We start from the raw sequence: 12,047 nt of genomic DNA on the forward strand, positions 1-12,047 counted from the left end.
AAATGTAGTAGGATAAAGGGTCCAGAGTTTGGAGAAATTGCACATTAAATAGGAGCTCAGGGAGCCATAACATATTCAAAGACCAAAGACCTCTCTAAAAATTAAGAGCAGTTGATACAGGTGGCCTAGTGTTCAGTGGTATACCAAGGGAAGAATTCCTACAAGTGAGGTGCACACTTGTGATCCTAGTGCTTGGGAGGCTGAGAAAGGAGGATCCCAGATTCAAGGCCAGCCTCAGCAATTTGTGAGTGCTTCCACAACTTAGTGAGACCCTGTTTCAAAATTAATAGGTCTGGGGGTATAGAATGTCTATAAGTTTCATCCCCAGTAACACACATACACACACACACACACAAAAAAAAAAAAAAAACCCCAGGGTCATATTGTTTGATATTCAGTCAATTAGGAAAAAGTCCTGACACCACCAAGTGTTACAGAAGATGTAGGTTCCCAGAATGTTTTTGTAAAGAGTGATGGTGGGATTGTAAAATGGTTTAAAAACTTTGACTAACAGTATGGCATTATCCTCTAAAATTAAACACTCGAATTTATCTTCAATACAGTGCTACTTCCTCCAAAGTATGAAAGCCAGAGCAATATACATGTGAACAGAAGGAATCTTCACAGCAACAAAAATATAATATGGAAGCATCCCAAGTGTCCATCAACACGCGAGGGAATGAAGAAACTGTGGTGCATTTTCATAGCAGCATGACACATGGTTGTCAAAACAAACCATGTGTGCAGTGCAGACCAATCCACGCACTGTAACAGCAAGTTAAAAAGTAAGTTTCCAGAGCCGGGCGTGGGGGCGCACACACGCTTGTCATCCCAGCATTCAGGAGGCCGAGACCGGAGGATCGCGGTTCACGGACAGCCTCCGCTACTTAGTGAGGCCCTCTGTAACTCAGTGAGACCCGGTTTCAAAATAAAGAATAAAAAATAGGGCAGGGTGTGTGGCTCAGAGGTCGAATGCCCCTGGGTTCCACCCCCAGACCCAAAAATAAATAAATAAATAAATAAATAAATAAATAAATAAATAAATAATGTAAGTTTCCAGCCAGGCCGAGTGGTGCACATCTGTGATCCTAGAACTTGGGAGGATCATGGGTTTGAATTCAGTCTTAACAACTTCACAAGAACCTCAGTAAACTTAGACCCCTTTCAAAATAAAAAGTGCCAGGGATGTAGCTCAGAGGCAGAATGCCCCTTGGTTCAATCTCTAGTATCCCCCCTCCCCCGAAAAGTAACTTTCCAATAAACTCAGCCCAATCTTGCGTGAAGTTAAAAGCATCCAGGCACGGAAGAGCACACGTGTAATCTCAGGACTTGGGAGGCTGAGAGAAAGATTACAGGTTCAGTGCCGGCCCTCAGCACCTTACTGAGACATTATTTCCAAATAAAAAAATTAAACAGAGCTGGGGATTTAGCTAGAGGTAAAATGCCCCTGGGTGCAATCTTTAGTGCCACATTAAAAAAAAAGATACGCGATATATACTTTCAATGTTAAAAAACATAAAACTAACAGGATGGGGAATGAGATGCTGTGAATACATTTTAAAAAGTATTTTTTTTTTGGTATATTCTTTTGTGTGTGGGGGGGGGTACTGAGGACTGAGTGGAGAAATTCCCACGTGCTAAGCACACATCCCACCACTGGACTCCATCCTCATCCTCCAAATGATTTCAAACCTAGAGGTATCGCTAAAAACAAAACAAATCAAAACAAGGATCTGTTTTGTTTTGAGATAAGGTCTGGCTACATTGCCCAGGCAGGTTGGCTTTAAACCTGCAATCCCCCTGCCTCAGCCGTAGCTGGGATTACGGGTATTCTATGGTCATGTGCCGCCATGCCTAGCAGAGGAATTTAAAAATAAAGTCGTAAGAAAACCAAATGTTTTTCCAACTAATAACAAGGCTCCAAGTTATAGGAAGAAGCCAGACTTGTAATCTCAGGACATGGGAGGCTGAGACGGGAGGATCACAGGTTCAAGGACAGACTCAGCAAGCAGTGAGGCGCTCATCAACCTAGTGAGACCCTGTTTCCAAATAAAAATAAAACAGTGCTGGGCGTGTAGCGCAGAGGTGAAGTGCCCCACACAAACCAAAAACAAAATAGAGGAAGGAAAAAACAGGCGTAATTCAGGGAGGCGCAGACAAATTTGGTTTACTTATTTTAGTGCAGGTACTGATATGGCTGGAATTAAAGCCTCTGTCCCACCAATTGGCCTGTTCTGTCCCACTAACAATTTGCTCCTCCCTTCTCACCTTCTTTTGGATCAGTAGACAAGGGAGAGGGGCATAGGAGAAGCAATAATAATAAAAGACTTGAGAAGTAACTGTCTTAACCTAATTCAATTTATGGAATAAAGCGCCCGAAGGCCGGATGCACATCCCTTCCAAGTCAGCACGTTGCGTTCACCAGCATAAGCCACCTGTCCAAGGTCACAAAATAAGTCTCCACAAATTTCAGATGAATTTTAATAAACGACATGGAAGGATAAGACCCACAACTAGCCGCGACGTGCTAAGAATAGCAGTTGCGTGCCTATTGAGTCCTGCCTTGCCCGTGGATCGAGCTATTTTCGAGGCAGACTGATTTGGAGAGCATCTGTGCTGAGAAAGCAATGCTAATTCTCAGGGCTTGGCCAAAGAATTTTTTGAAATGGAAAAGTAAAATGAAAAGGCTTCAAAAACCTCCATGCTCTCAACAGACAGATCCTCAAAAACACTCTGAGAGGAAGATGTCCTGGGCTTCCTCGTTTAATTAATTAACATGATGGAATACTATTCTAATACACTGGGATGTGGTTCCACAATAACGGGTGTGTGTGTGTGTGTGTGTGTTTGTGCATGTGTGCGTGCGTGTGTGTGCATGCGTGCATGCGTGTGTGTGTGTGTGTGCGCGCATGTTTGCGTGCGTGTGTATGTGTGTGCGCGTGCGTGTGTGTGTGTGTGGTGCTGAGGATTGAACCCAGGGGCATTCTACTTCTGAGCTACACCCCCAGCCCTATTTTATTTTGCAGCGGGGTCTCACTAAGTTCCTGAGGGCTTTGCTAAGTTGCTGAGGCTGGCCGTGACCCTGCCATCCTCCTGTCTGAGCCTCCCAAGTCCTGAGCCTACAGGCTGGCGCCATCACACCCGGCTACACGTGCAACATTACCGAGCTAAAGGATCCAGATGTAAATAACCATGGTTCCTTTTACACGAAGTTCAAGAAAAGGCAATCAATTATAAAATGCAGAGCATTAATGACTTGGAGTAAATGGCAAATGTTTTTGAAGGTACATTGGGGGAACTTGCTGTCCAATAACTTGACTGGAGTACTGGATACACAATACACAATTGTCAAAACTCATCAAGGTAAGTAACAGTTCTCAATTCCTTTTTTTTTTTTTTTTTTTTTTTTGGGGTACTAGGGATTGAACCTGTGAACTATACTCTCAGAGTCTCACTGAGTTGCTGAGGCTGGCCTTGAACCTACAATCCTCCTGTCTCCGCCTCCCAAGTACTAGGATTACAGGCATGAGTTGCCATCCTTGGCTCCACCTCAATTCTTTAATTTAAATAGGTAAGAACCATTAGTTGCTGGCTAACTTGTGAAACCATCAGTTCAGAGCCTGCTCAATCAGAAATTCCCTTAAACCATATGTACCAGTAGGATTACTCGGTTTCAGCCTGAGGCAGGCGCTGCTGGTGCCCCAACCGTATTTCTAAGCACATCGGTCCAACTTTTAATTTCCCAGGATCGCGGGAGCAGCTTCCATTGCAGCTGGTGGTCTGGAATGCCAAGGAATTCACGCCTCCTGGGAGCAGTCATCAACTTTAAATACTCCAGCACATTTTCCTCTTGAAAGGGATAACTCTGATTCATGCAATCTACACTGGTTCCCAGAATGACTACAGGCTTAAGCGCCACTCAAGATGGTAACTTATCTCCTAACTCATCGCCTGCTCGCTCTCCCCTTCGTTTGGCTTCCCACAGGTCTCCACCAATCTTTCCTGTAGCTACTTTCCAAAGAAACCTTGTCTGTCTGAAAAGGAACACTCAGATTATGCCTGTATGATGTGTACACTCCAATTTCACCTCAAACTTGAAAAAGGAGAAACGAAGATGATTGTTAGAAACTAGACAATGCAAACACATTTAAAAATGAACTAAGAATGCCATTCTTAGTTGTGGTACACATTTTTAATCCCCGTACGTGGGAGGCTGAGACAGGAGGATCCAGGTTCGCAGCCAGCCTCAGTTACTTAGTGAGGCCCTCGGCAACTTAGTAAGACCCTGTTTCAAAATGAAGAATGAAAAATAGGGCTGGGGATGTAGCTAGAAGTAAAATGCCCCCCTGAGTTCCATCTCCATTACTGCAAAAACAATTAATTAATAATAAATTAAAAATGAACTCAATAAATGGATGCATGCATGGAGCTATAATGATAATATCGCAAACCAGGGATGACAAATGACACAATCACAACCGCCTGAGACAAAATCAACACTCAGATCAGCTGATTTTTGCTGCTCTTATTCTTTGTTTACTTAGAAACCTGCCGAGAGTAATTTGGCATTTTGGGGAGACAAAAACCACTCAGACAATTAAAACTTTGCCATTCAATAATCCTCACGAGGTAGCAAATTTATTTCTCGACATTGAGTGACTAATGTATACTCTTTGTTTCTTTCTTTCTTTCTTTCTTTCTTTCTTTCTTTCTTTGGTGGTGGTGCTGGGGATTGAACCCAGGACCGTTCTACTGAAGCTACACCCACAACCTTTGTTAGGTTTTATTTTGAAATAGGGTCTTAGAAAGCTAGCACACTCTGGCCTGTGATCCTGGCTCAGCCCTCCAAGTACAAGGATTGCAGGTGTGGACCGCGTCACCGGCCTACTGGACACTTGTTTAAGAGACTTGTTGATGGCATAGGTACCAGGCAACGTAACTGCGCAGCAGAGGAGCCGTGCTGGGTTCAGCGTCCTCGCTCCAGAGGGAGAAGCCCCTTCCTTTGTGGGTGCTGGAAAGGCCGAGGCGAAGCTCTGTTCTCAGGAGTCCTGAGCCCAGTGGTTTCCTATCCCAATGGAGTAATAAAAAAAACTGAAGAAATCTTGCCAGGCCTCTAACCCCAGTACTTGGGAGGCTGAGACAAAAAGATCACAGGTTTGAGGCCAGTCTCAGCAACTCAGAGACAATCTAAGCAACCCAGTGAGATTCTATTTCAAAACAAAAATAAAAACTAAAAAAGGCCCGGAGGTGTAGCTCAGAGGTAGAAGGCCTCGTACCCTAGTACGGAAACAACAAGTCTTAGAAACTAATTTTACATTCTATAATAAGAAACTAAAAGAAACAAATACGTACCACCCGACAGAAGTATGTTTAGCAGATATTTCCAGCTTGGTCAGGACTCACTTAGAGCAGATTTGAATGGGATAAAATATCGGGGAAAGTTCCACCAATGGGTGTGGTGCCTGGAGGGTTGGCAGAAAACCACAATTTTTTTTTTTTTTTTTTTTTTTTTGCAGGGTTGCCGACTAACTGATGTTTTAGCTCGGGCAAGCTGCCCAGTCTTTCTATAAAGACGAAGAGAGAGGCTGTATGAAAATTAGCGAGTTGGTTCTGAACTTCGGAGAGAATAACATTTGCCCTCGCTTTCTCCGAGCTTCTTTTAGGTAAAATGTCTGGGTTTGAAAGTGAACAAACTTCCTGCCCAAGATAGATACAACACACTGAGATCAAGACCTCCGAAAGAAGAACCCCTTTACAGAAAGAGAATGCTCGCGTACATTTGGAAAGGCTGGGAAAATGCCACATTATAACGTGGTCGCTATGAAAAAAAACAGAATATACTTTCGTATAAATCACCCACGCATTTCTTACCAGGATCCCCCCACCCAAGATGCTGCCGGGAGGGTAATTAATTGTACGGTGATGTCCAAAGTGTGCAGCAACACGGTCGGGGAAGATGATCTGTCTTAAAAACAAAAGGGCCCTGGCTGGAGACGCAGCTTGCAAGAGAGCCTGGCTCGTGTGGGAGGGCCCGGGGTTGACCTCCGCACAGCAAAACAAAACAACTGAAGGACCAAAGGGAGGAGGGACACTGCTTCAGAGTCCGCAGAGTGGGAAGAGCAGGGCCCAAGGCCTAGAGGAGCTAGTTAGAAACGCACAAACTGTTATGTGAGATTATCATTTTTAATTTTAGATAAATTGCCATAATACTAGATGTCAACTACTAAGCCAAGCATGGGAGGGAGGGATAGGGAGAGAATGGGGTGGGGATTGGGTGGGGGCTGACTGGGCGATGTGTGCATGTATGTCTACAAAAGTATGTATCCTACTATGATGTATGAATACAGTGCACCAATTTAAAAAAAAAAAAAAAAAAACGCACATCCTCAGGCCCCGCCCTCGCCGGCTCAATCAGTGCCGCCGCTCCCCCAGGTCTGTTCACTCAGCCCGCCAGGAGATCCAGCAGCGCGCTGGATCCCTGTACTAGCTGGGCCAGGGGGCGCACACCCGTGATTCCTGTACTTGGGAGGCTGAGACAGAAGGATCACAGGTTTGAGGCCAGCTTTACCAACTTAGCGAGACCCTTAGCAACTCTGGGAGACCTTGTTTTGAAATGAAAATATAAAAAAGGGCTGGGAACGCTGGGCGTGGTGACGCACCCTTGCCTGTAATCCCCGGGCTTGGGAGGCGGAGACAGGAGGATGGCGCAGGTTCAAAGCCAGCCGCGCTGGCTTAAGAGACCCTGTTTCCAAAAATTAAAAAAAAAGTATAAAATAGGTCTGGGAGTGTAGCCCAGAGGTAGAAGGGCTTCCAGGAACCCCAGTACCACCAAAAAAAAGAGGGGGGGGGGCTGGGAGTGTAGGTCAGAGGTAGAAGGTTCCTGAGTTTAATCCCCAGTGTACCCCACCTCCCCTACCACCAAAATAAATAAATAAATCATTGTACTAAGAAGCAAGAGGCCTGCCTTTCCTCTGTGGGAAGAGCCATACCCAGATGAGTGGGGACTGGCTATGGAGGTAAATAGGACAGCCCTCCCCTCCCCAGGCCTCTGCTTCTGACTTCATATCCAAGGACACAATTCAGGTCTTCCCTGGGAATCTCTTTCTTTACACCTCCATCACCAAGTCCTGGTGTGCGACATACAGCGCCCTTGTCTTCCGGCTCTCTGTGACAGGCCTGTCCCCGCAGAGTCCCTCCTCCACCAACCCCAACACTCTTCACCCAGTCTGCTCTAAGATCCTTAGAAAAATCAATTCAGAAGCATCTGGACAGAGCAGAGAAGGAAGCCGGGGTCAGAAGCAGGGGGAATCAGGGAACAGAAGAGGCTGGGGTGTTGGCAGGGATGCGACCTAATGTGATAAGCAACACAGGTTTAAACTTGGTCGGACTGTAAAAAGAATACTACTGATGGTATTGAAATGGAAAGCACATATCTGAACTAAGTCATTAGTGCAAGAACTAAGTTATCGGCAATGCCATTACAGCTTTCTTTGAGTCTTACTTGAATTAAGAAATTATGGCAATTTTAAAGTTATTGATAAGCCTTTATAGTCATTTTTAGTACTAAGTTTTTCAGAGATGTGTGTAGGGAAAATATTCATAGATGGGATTGTGAAATCTGGGATTTGCTTTAAAATAAAGTAGAAAAGCCGGGCGTGGCGGCGCACGCTTGTCATCCCAGGGTTTGGGAGGCTGAGACCGGAGGATCGCGGTTCGCGGACAGCCTCAGCTACTTAGTGAGGCCCTCCGCAACTCAGTGTGACCCTGTCTCAAAATAAAGAATAAAACAATAGAGCTGAGGATGTATCTCAGAGGTAGAATGCCCCCGGCTTCCATCCCCACTGCCGCAAAAATAAAGTAGTAGAAAAGAAGGGTAAAACTCTGGCTGAAAGGTGATCAGGTGTGTGTTGGTGATGAGAAAGGCAGATACTAAGCACACGTGGGTGCATTGTACTATCGACTTACTTTTTATAGAGTTGAAATGTTCCATAATAAAGTATTCTAAAATACTTGCAATATCTCATAAAAGATCAATTTCTTCTAACCATGTCCCTAAACTAGAATTTTCAAATACCTTCCACCATGATGTCCTGTCTTAAATAGTTTCTTTTTCTATCAGAACCTAAGAGCTGCACAAACATTTACACGCCAAATGGTGAGACACTTGTTGTTTTAGCCACCCACGCAAACACAGGCACGCTCGGGGCAGCCGGTCACGACGCCAGCGCCGGAGACCTGTGGCGCCCCTGGGGACGGTCACTTCTCTTGCTCTCTGAAGTGAGGAGCCACAGGCAGCAAACAGCAGCAGCAGCAAGAGGAAAGAAGACAAGGGCCAAGGGGAGCCAGGCCCGGAGGCCCGCGCCTGTGACCCCAGCACTGGAGAAGCCGAGACCGGAGGATTGCAAGTTCGAGTCCAGCCTTAGCAACTTGAAGTCCTCAGCAACTGTGGGACCTTGTTTCATAATAAAAAATAAAAATGGGCCGGGTGTGGTGGCGCACACGCTTGTAATCCCCGCGCTTGGGAGGCTGAGACAGGAGGATCGCGCAGGTTCGAAGCCAGCCTCAGCTACTGAGTGAGGCTCTCAGCAACTTAGTGAGACCCTGTTTCCAAATAAAGTAGAAGATAGGTCTGGGAGTATAGCCCGGAGATAGAAAGCCTCTGGGTTCCACCTACAGTACCACCAAAATAATAAAATAAAATAAAAATAGGATTGGAGGTAGAGCTCCAAGGTAGAATGCCACTGGGTTCAATTCCCAGTAACACACACACACACACACACACACACACACACACACACACACACACACACGTTGCTTAAACTGGTGTGTATTAAATGTTAGTAAGTGATCTTTTGATAAGCTGAAAGAATCCTCCATGTCTCCTGACTACTGTTATTAGCTATTGCTATGACCATTCGGAGTAATGATGAGCTGACCCAAGGTCACTCGAGAAGTAAGATTTGAGCCTTTTTTCATGCGTCCGGGAAGATGGTGGAGATTAAGACAGAGCTTGCCTACCAAAAGCAGCCGGCCATCTTTCAAAACAAGAAGAGGGTCCTGCTGGGAGAGACTGGCAAGGAGAAACTCCCTCGATACCACCAGAACACCGGCCTAGGTTTCAAGACTCCCAAAGAGGCCATTGAGGGCACCTACATTGACAAAAAGTGCCCTTCGCAGCTAATGTTTCCATCCGTGGCGGATTCTGTCAGGTGTGGTGACCAAGAAGATGCAGAGAACCACTGTCATCGCCGGGGCGATCTCCACTACGTCCGCAAGTACAACCGCTTTGAGAGGCGCCACCAGAACATGTCTGCCCACCTGTGCCCTTGCTTCAGGGCCGTCCAGGTCGGCGACATCACCACGGTGGGCGAGTGCTGGCCTCTGAGCAAGACAGCGCGCTTCGATGTGCTCGAGGGCACCAAGAAGCAGTTCCAGAGGTTTTGAGAATGGACACCTGCCCACTCCCCAAACAAAATAAACTTATTCACCAATTAAAAAAAAAAAAAAAAAGAAGATTTGAGTTTGAGACTCATGTTATCCCCAAGTGGGCCTCTCACTGATGCTGCAGGTATTTATCCAACAGCTTTTACATTTCAACCAGGGCCACCAACCTTGACCTCTCTCAGGAGCTTCTAAGGCCAGACTGCGACCCTACAAGTCACGCGTCCCTGCTGCCTCCCGCCAGGCGGGGGCCTGCCCCTCTCTGAGCACGCCCTGCTCCCGTGTCTGTGCCCTCCGCGTGCTGTTCCTTCCCTGCCTGGAACACCCTTCTACGCCCCGGGTCTCTGTGATTCGTTCCAGGACTCCCCCACAACACCAAAGTCCACAGCAGCTCAAGCCCCTGTGTAAGATGGTGTAGTACTGCGTCTAACCCACCTACATCCTCCCATATTCTTTCTTTCTTTCTTTCTTTCTTTCTTTCTTTCTTTCTTTCTTTCTTTCTTTCTTTCTTTCTTTCGCGGGCCTGGATGGAACCCAGGGGCATTCTACCTCTGAGCAACACCCCCAGCCCTATTTTTTATTCTTTATTTTGAAACCGGGTCTCACTGAGTTGCAGAGGGCCTCACTAAGTAGCTGAGGCTGTCCGCGAACCGCGATCCTCCGGTCTCAGCCTCCGGAATGCTGGGATTCCAAGCGTGCGCCACCACGCCCGGCTCTCCCATATACTTTATATCACCTCTAGTTATTTACAATACCTAACTACATAAGTACCTGTTATACTATATTGTTGTAGAAATGATTATTTTTAAAAAGTGCACCTTACAGTAAAATTACAAATGTGAACCGCAATCCTCCAGTCTCAGCCTCCAGAATGCTGGGATTACAAGCGTGCGCCCCCACGCCTGGCTTTATCCTCGTTTTAAAATGTATTTAATAGTGCTGGTGATGGGACCCAGGGCCCTGAGCGTGCTGAGCACGTGCTCTGCCTCTGAGCTTCACCCCAGCCTGAATTTTTCGCTCTTGATCAGAACCCACGCGTGAGCGGTTCCTCCCTCGCTCGTTGGTGCCTCGCTGTCTCCCACGCCTGTCTTCCTCAGTGCAACCCATAAACATGGTGAAAATCTGCTGGTCTTATAAGTCCCATCCAAACCCAAAAACCTCCCAAATATTTCCTTCCACCCTTATTTTTAGGCCACAGATCTCACACTGACTCTTCACAATCACACCTTGGAAGTGGCCCCCGGATTCTGCTGCACCCTTACTGCACCCTCTTACCCAGTTCAACCCCACGGTCACAGAGCGTCACCCCGAAACGCCACCAAGACCATCACCGCTTAGAGAGAACACGGGCTACAGAGCGCAGAGAAGGGAGACCCCCGCCACCGACAGCCGCCCAGCACGGTGGCGCACGCCTGGATCCCAGCACCTGGGAGACTGAGACAGAAGGATCACAGGTTCGAGGCCAGCCGCAGCTACCGAGCAGGACCCTATTGAGAGGTAGAATACTACTGTGTTCAGTCCCCAGAACCCTACACACACACGCACGCACACACGCACACGCACGCACACACACGCGCACACGCACACGCACACACGCGCGCGCACGCACACACGCACACGCACACACACGCACGTGCACACGCACGCACGCACACGCACACGCACGCACGCACGCACACGCGCACGCGCACACGCACACACATACATGCACACACGCACACGCAGCACGCACACGCAGCACGCACGCACACGCACGCACGCACACGCACACGCACGCACGCACGCACACACGCACACACGCACACACCAACCTAAAAGCAACCCAAATATTCATCGGTAGGGTTCTCGACATGCGGTGGCAAAATTTAGATCTGAAAATTGGAGGAAGAAGACACAGAAATAACTAGTTGTCTTAAAAAGCTTACTCTCCTACCTTATATATTACGCTGAAAAATAATAGTTGGAAGGGTGTAAGAGGGAAAAGAATGGAGAAAGACAGTGAAGGCCAAGAAGCGACAAGAGACAAAATGATAAGTAATATTAAAGTGCTTGCTATCAGAGTGATTGAGAGCCACCTATCGACCCTCCCCCCTCGGAAAGGGGAGTGAACCCACAGGCTTTCTACCTCCAAGCTGCACCCCAGCCCTTTGCATCTTTTTTATTTTGAAACAGGATCTCACTAAGTTACCGAGGCTGGCCTCCAACTTGAGATCCTCCTGTCTCAGCCTCCCAAGTACTTGGATTACGGGCAGGTGCCACCATGCCTGGCTAAGTTCGAGTTTTGAACTGCTGAAGATATGTAAACTTCGCTGATGATTTAGAGGTGCAAAGCCTGGGAAGAAGTGGTGAGCTGCTACCGCTCAGGAGACACGCCCCAGGCTACAGTAGAACAGTCGTTTTCCGCTTCTCCTATTAATGATTCATGCGTTGGGTTAATGGACCAAACCCAGATGGCTCTGTCAGATAGCCAACTTACATGAATGACCGCCAAGCAGCGCTCCAGTGCCCAATACTGCTAGAGGAGGCCACCGATCCCTCCTTTCCGCCTGCACAGGGAATTCTTCTGTTTATTCAAGTTAAAGAAATAAATAGTTAACTAGCACTGT

At 47.1% G+C, this 12,047-nt stretch overlaps 1 pseudogene across 1 annotated transcript; it reads left to right on the top strand.

The window, feature by feature from the left end:
• The first annotated feature begins 8,988 nt into the window (after positions 1-8,988).
• On the top strand, positions 8,989-9,444 carry LOC308269574 (small ribosomal subunit protein uS17-like; annotated as a pseudogene). Its single transcript has one exon. The product of its transcript is annotated as a small ribosomal subunit protein uS17-like (transcript).
• The last annotated feature ends 2,603 nt before the right edge of the window (positions 9,445-12,047 follow it).

This window comes from Muscardinus avellanarius (genome assembly GCF_963383645.1).
Source record: "Muscardinus avellanarius genome assembly, chromosome: 11".
Classification (NCBI taxonomy): Eukaryota; Metazoa; Chordata; class Mammalia; order Rodentia; family Gliridae; genus Muscardinus; species Muscardinus avellanarius.